At 38.7% G+C, this 7,333-nt stretch overlaps 1 long non-coding RNA gene across 1 annotated transcript; it reads right to left on the bottom strand.

Moving 5' to 3' along the window:
* Positions 1-5,345: 5,345 nt before the first annotated feature.
* Positions 5,346-6,962, bottom strand: LOC124274102. Its single transcript, XR_006897858.1, has 3 exons — positions 6,900-6,962; positions 6,495-6,562; positions 5,346-5,392 (listed from the first exon to the last, which is right to left on the bottom strand). It is a non-coding gene; the product is annotated as an uncharacterized LOC124274102 (long non-coding RNA).
* Positions 6,963-7,333: the final 371 nt, after the last annotated feature.

Genomic DNA, 7,333 nt, shown 5'->3' with positions numbered 1-7,333 from the left:
TTTTACATATTACAGTACCATTGTTACGGTGGTATTTCGTTAATATGCATCCCTAATGTTTAGCGTTTTTTCATCAGGAACATATTCTATTTGCACCGGTAAATTGGGCAGGTAACTCTCGCTTGTAAACATCCCAATCATTTCCTACTTTACTTCCGCATTCCACATTCGGTAACGCAAAGACGTATAACGTCTCTGGGTAACGGTAAGATGGACACTTTTCTTCAACTTGAAATATCAGATGGTAAGTGATCACATAAGTTTGCTAAAAGAAATTACATGTAACTGATAATAAATATGGAAGAAAGTAAGATATGTACAGGGCTAAAACTAAAACTATGAATTGGGATTTGAGTCTGCAGTGAATTTAAAAGCACTTCTACTTATAATTTGTCTTTCAGACTCATTTCTTAAACAGGTTTATAGCCATTGAACTAAGTATCAACACAATATATATTTTAGATTTTAATTCATAAATTTCATAAATTATTAATGAAAACAGCCAACTTGGAGCCATGTACAACAAATCAAAATGGACAAGTGAATATAATTAAGGTTTTTATTTAAGTTTCATAACCCATTTTCTGAAGTCATGTGGAAGCAAGAACAATGACATGGACTATAATGAAATGATGATTGAAATATATATCATTGACATATTCTTCAAAGAATTTGATATTATGGCAAACAGATAATTATTTTATGATAAGTATATTGATGCTATACTATACTAATATTTCAGAATAAGTGCCAACACAGCTGGTGTGAGATCGGCGTGTGAAGTCCGCAAGAAGTGGAATGACATAAGGTAAAAAATTCCTTTTGTTTTTTCTTTGAATAGATTAACCTTGAAAATAATACATTCAACCAACAATTGAAATTATCTATCACCTCAAGATTCATTATGATTTTACACTTACCCAACCAACTCATCTGACTGTCACAAATGATATCAGTGTACATGTATTCACTATTTACAGATCAAAAAGTGTTATTCTGTAAATGAAAGAGACTAGAGGATTGAAGACGTACATGAAAATTGTATGATGAAAATTTTATGTACATGATCATTTTCCAGAAGGAAATTCTTTCATCTGATTTAAAATTGTATATCACATTGTCTCTATACCAAAGTGATGAACTAGGTTCCCTAAAATTCAGAACCTGTAATGAGTATGTGGCCAAAAGACTATATGAAATATTTGATTTCAAATGCCAGGTAAAAAAAAGAGCTCAGCTCATGAAAAAGGAGGCCTGCAAGACTGGCGGTGGTCCCTCTGCTGTTATGCTCAATGAGCTGGATGAAAAGGTATGAAATGTTTACTTCACAGATATAATAAATGGAAGATGAAATTTAATTTTTCCTTATCATAAATCTATTTTGTTGAGTAGTATTTTAGTTGTGACAAGAGAAAATTAGTTGCATAAAATATTATAATTACAAGTTGTATATTACCTGGTGAGGTTAAATAGATGATTCATTTGAATATCAAAAGTGCCATTTATTACATGTACCACAAATTTTATTTCTTATGTGAAATTATAGTTTTCTTCAAATGTTCAAATTCATGTTTTCAGGTGCTCTCAACCATTCCTATTTGTCAGGTTGAGGGGAATTGATGGTGAAATTGAAACTCCACTTTGTACTGGTAATTATAATTTAATTTGACACCTTTTCACCAAAACCAGTGGTCATAACAATGAAGATATATGAATTAGATTTTGAGTATAACTGTAATTTTAAGTAACTGTTTATCAAGGGATTTATTATCTGTACCTATTTTTGATTAATTAATCAAATAATCATGCTCCTGTATGTACATTGTTTATAGAAGATCAACCTCCAACAGTTGAAGCATGTCTCCCTCAGGAAAGTGCTGCAGGTACATATTTATCAAAACAGTGTATAAATAATGAGAAATTGTGAACACCAAGGATGTTTTACATTTTCATATCCATATATAGTAATTGAAAGTCTGTGTATTCTTACACCCCATAGTTTGTCCAATGATACTGTTGTTTAGAATGGAGGAATCATGCGCAGATCCTGGCCATCTTGCCACAACATTAGTAAATCTGAAATGTTAAAGTAATGTACATTTTTTAATATAAAGAGACTGCACATTTTTTTTCTATTTGGCTTAGTTCTTCAATCAAACTGCAAAACGTAATAAGAATAAGAAATAGGGAATATTAGGAATGGGAAAACTACAAATAATAAACTTAAAAGCATTAATATATGATCAGCATGCAGATCCACAAATTTTGAGAGGGTGGCTGGTGGTTTCGGACCACCCCACCCCTGCTCCTCAACTTATAAAACAAATCTTCAATGTGGTCTTAAGTCATTTTTTCAAAACAAAAAAAAGGGGTCCAGACCCCTTCACACACACACACACACACACACACACACACACACACACACACACACACACACACACACACACACACACACACACACACACACACACACACACCTCTGGATCCGCCAATCGAACAGTGCCCGATGGGATTTGGAAGCGAGGATTTTTGGAACGACAGTCTTAGCTCTACCAACTGAGTACAAAACACGAGAAAATAATTTGTTGCTTGCAGGAGGACCTTTAGCCTCACCATGACATTTTATTTTTTGATATAATTCCTAACGTGTTATCAATAGAAATATGCATTGCTGTGTTTAATCTTCATTTCACTAACGATTTTAAAGTATAATTAAATGATGACGAGTTGGTAACCAGTAGTCTAACCATCAGAGGCCCCATCTGTTAGTGACAGAAACCAATAGCCATTGGTCAAGATCGTTTTCTAATGTAAACAGGAAGTGTTTCGCTCGAGTCAGTATACCGAAACTTATGAATTCTACTTATTATTGCATTACATCAAAACATCAACCATCTTACCTGAGGGATGCATCGCATACTGCCTGCACATTAATGGCATGGAGCCCTTTTCTGCATGGCAAAAGCAGCCTCTTCGTCAGCAGGGGGCTTAGCAATCGGGATCAAAGTCCCATCAATGGCACCAATCACCTTAGGAAACTCCAAGCGAGTTTGAAAAAATCACTCTTTGTCCTGATGATACTCCCCGTGTCTGGTCGATAGAGAATACTACACGAGGATCTCATTACATACGAATTATATGAAACGAGTGTCCTTCCTGTGTATCTGACCGATCAGCAAAAGCGAGGTCAGATAACATAGAAAGGTCACGAGATTCGTATAATTCGTATGTAATGAGACCGAGTGTGGTATTTTATTTATTACCCACGTCTTACATGCATTAAAATTGACAAAATAGCGTATTTTTGTTAATATTTTTGGTTTCAAACCGAAACCGGTTTCATAAAGAGGTTGCGGAAGAGTTTTGTACTGTAGTACAATATTTGCATGACGTCACTGTAATGACGTCACTGCCTTGGTAACCGACGTCACGATGCATGTCTGTTGTCATCGCCTCGTACAGCCTCCTACAGTAAACTACTCCGTAGCACCCCGTTTCTTGGTTTGCAGTTGCTTCATTCGGCTAACATCACTGGTGGAAACATTGCGTTCACGTTTTTCGACGGGTATAATATCTCAGTTCGACTCACAATTAAACAGCGACACGGCAACGTTCGCGATGTTTACATTCCCACAATGCACGGTTATAGAATGAATGGATTCACGTGTTTGTTGGTGAATGAAAAAATAGTTACGCCTCCGTGAATGTGACCTAACTTGAGAGGTCATCGGTTATCCAATCAAATCGTTAGAATCTCAGGTCAAGTCGTTACGACACAGGTCAACGCGATACGACACACGTGTGACGTACGAGATTAGTATGCAACTACCCATACGTTGACCACGTGGGTAATAAAAGGCCATATTATCCAACGCATCACATATAGCCTGAATGGCCGGATTGAGCAGCCTAGGCTACGCTTGACTTGGACATACCCATTAAGATCTCCCGGTGTCTAACAAGCAGTCCACCTTCCAGAAATTCCAGGGTAGTCAACACCTTGGTTTTCAGGGAAAGGTGCGTGTTCAGGCCCTGATATCTGGCATTAATAATGTACCGGCTGAACCTTTGTTAATCAGTTCACCGCGCTTATCGAGGCATTCTATACCTCGCTACAAGCACATCATCCGATGATGTAACCTAGAATCTAATGAGCGGTCTCGAAAATCCTGCTCACGGTGGCGAAGCTACGCTTCTTCTTCTTCACGCCACAATACCGTGAAAGCCGCCATTTTGGCTTCTCTATCGATTGATTTTAGCGATCCTAAGTTGCCGCGGAGCAACTTAGAATTTGGATCTTAATCCAACTTTACGATTGACTTATGCATTTGGTTAGGTGGAACGGTGGGCTGATCGTAACGTCACGCTAAGTATTGGACTTTAGGGCTTAATGATTGGCATAGGGCTGGTGATCGGTTAGTGGAACGGCACCTCCTGGTCTTTGTGTGTGTTTCGGCGGGAGAACGGGCGCGCGGGAACGCAACCGGCTGTGCGAAGGAGTGCGTGATAAAAAGCGTGGCTGTTTGGGGTGAGAGGGAGATACTCAGCGAAGAATATCGTGGTGCAAACTTCCAGACGTGTATTTCAATTAATTGTTTAGTGGCAGAAATGCGTGATAGTATGTTTGTATTGCATTTTGAATATTATTTCTTTGGAAGTGTGTAGAATAAATCTGAATATTGAGTGCCTTTGTATTGCATTTCGAATGACATTTTGTGGAAATGTGAGTTTACCATTTGAATAAGAAATGTATTATTATTGGGTAATGTTTTGACGGGTTGTGTTAGCATACATTTGATTATTGTGGGATAGTTGTACGGGTATTAAATTGTATTAGGAGGTAAAATAATAGTGGTATTGGTGGTATAATGGGCAACTGAACAGGTCCTAGTTGAAGTGGCATTAATACGTAAAACCAGTTATTAGTAAATACAAGTGGTTTGTATTGAAGCAGCCAGGATATGGTGTTACTGAAGCCTGTCATGAAGACCTATGGTTTGCCAACGATGGACTGTTGAACTTGATAGTCTCCAAAGAGGGTGATGTGCCGTGACCAGACGGCAAGCTTAGAAAGATCACCAGGAGAAATTGCCAAGGTTGGAGTAGTGGCTATTGTAGGCTGACGAGTCGGACAGTTGAATCCTACTAGTGCCTATTAAGTTTAGTCGAACCTGTTCGGCTAGCACATCGATGTCTCTTACCGTAGTTGTTAAGCCCTGTCAGCACTTCCGCTCCCTTGCTAGGCCAGTTATCTCCCCCTTGGAAGACTGAGTTGATGGAGTTAAAAAGCTGGATTTCCAGCTCCAAACCGCACCTAATAATAGCACATTAACAGCCTTGACCTTTGCTGTCTTCCGGTGGTGTAAATCGTTCAATGTAAGACAAAGCACATCTGAAAGAAATGCTGAAGCTATACTGACATCAGAAAACATTCCAGGAATTGAATATACACCTCGTCATGAAGTGCTAACGATCTTTACATGTGACCATATCATTATTACTCACAATGTCAAAATATAGGAAACCACTGTAAAATAAGGCCATTACAATTTCGAGAGACAGAATCTAAGAAGGCAGTTCAAGAAGTCCAAATGTGTTGCAGATTCTTCATATCGTTTTCAGTTAATATGAAGGACAACAATGTGAGCATTATTTATCACAAAAACTCCCATAACTAATATATATTTATAGTAAATCCTGCAGAGTAAATTAACATATTGTAAATTGTCTAATTCTATTCATTCACCATCTTGAAATATTAGCTGTGATAATTTTACACGACGACGCATCAACACAGTTTGCTACCCGGCATGTGGTGCCACATTTGTTACGTACAGTGGTGTGATAAACCTGTGCCACCAAACAGTCTTTTTCATGACAATTACTCGTATCAATTTGTTTAGAAATCGGGCGGTGGGTTAGCCTAGTGGTTAAAGCGTTCGCTCGTCACGCCGAAGACCCGGGTTCAATTCCCCTACATTCTGGTGTCCCCGCCGTGATATTGCTGACATATTGCTAAAAGCGGCTTAAAACCATACTCACTCACTCACCGTTTAGAAATCGAAAGTACATCTTACGTTAGGGTTTGTTTCCTTCAAAAACATTCAGTGGATGATAAAGACACTCAGAACCTTCCTTCAAGGACAACTAGCCCATCACTTAGAAACTACTTTCTTGGAGAAAGTACACATATATTAGAATCAATAATACATATAAGTTTCTGAAGATATAACACCATTAGTTTGTGAGATCGCTACAAGACCTACTTTAGATGTACCAATTTCCGTTCTCAGGCGGTTATGATTTAATCAAGTTAAACTCCTACAGGGGACTATATAAGTCGTGTAACCTGAATTCAGCCACAGTTTCCGAAGTATGATAAGTCAACAAGCTCACCGAGGAGCATCTGCACACTCATATCTTAAATCTATACGTAATCTCTGTGAAAATAAACAAACATGTAACAACAGTTGCTATATCACTCATTTACGAACCTCGCGATTTACTTGTCCAAATTTGCGCCAGGCACCATCGATAGAAGCAGAGGGCATGCCTGTTGGCTCTATAGGAAGGTATACAGAACATGGTCAGTGTTATTTAAATTCAGGTATGTCCAATATACATATCACAAAGGAGTATGTGTATATACCTATATGAGTATATATAAGAGTTTATTATATATCCCTGAATATTGCTAAGTGCAGCGTAAAACTAAACCCACTCCACTCACAAACACACACGCACGCAGGCAAACGCACACGCACAGACATGGACAGACAGACAAACACAGACAGACAGACGAGCAAGGAACAAAACACTTGTTTGCTTGCTAAAGGTAATTGTTTGAATGAAATGAAATATGATATGTTGAGCCTGTGAAGTTATTTCAAGCTCTTTACCCGTGATATGGTAGACCTCAATATCGGTGTACTGAAGGTTGCCTCCCAGAAAACACATTATTGTCATCGCCATTCATGTCGTAGTGGGTTCCTACGTTTATTGTCCCATTTCCCTTGAAGTAGTTGTCAGTCTTGGTAACACTCTTCGTAAATGGTTGTAGGTCAGACCCGAAACATGGGCCGTAATGGGAGTTCTGCATAACTGCTTTTCCAGGTTTTTCACACGGTAGAGTTTTGGCTTTGAAGGACTTCTGGCTGTAAGTCTGAAGATGAAGGCGGTGGCGTCATTGCTATACTGACTGGTTGTACCGACGTTGTTTATGTTGCACACTGTGCCGCAATATTGGCAGTTCCATGCCGTCTGACCTGGTGGATTGGCAGGATTATTACATCCAGAACAAGTGAGGGGCGTATCCTTCCACGGCACGGCGGTG

Source organism: Haliotis rubra, unplaced genomic scaffold (assembly GCF_003918875.1).
Source record: "Haliotis rubra isolate DU_JTF1 unplaced genomic scaffold, ASM391887v1 Scf1878, whole genome shotgun sequence".
Taxonomy (NCBI): Eukaryota; Metazoa; Mollusca; class Gastropoda; order Lepetellida; family Haliotidae; genus Haliotis; species Haliotis rubra.
The sequence above is the reverse complement of the archived record's forward strand: the minus strand, read 5'-3'. Positions and strand labels throughout refer to the sequence as shown.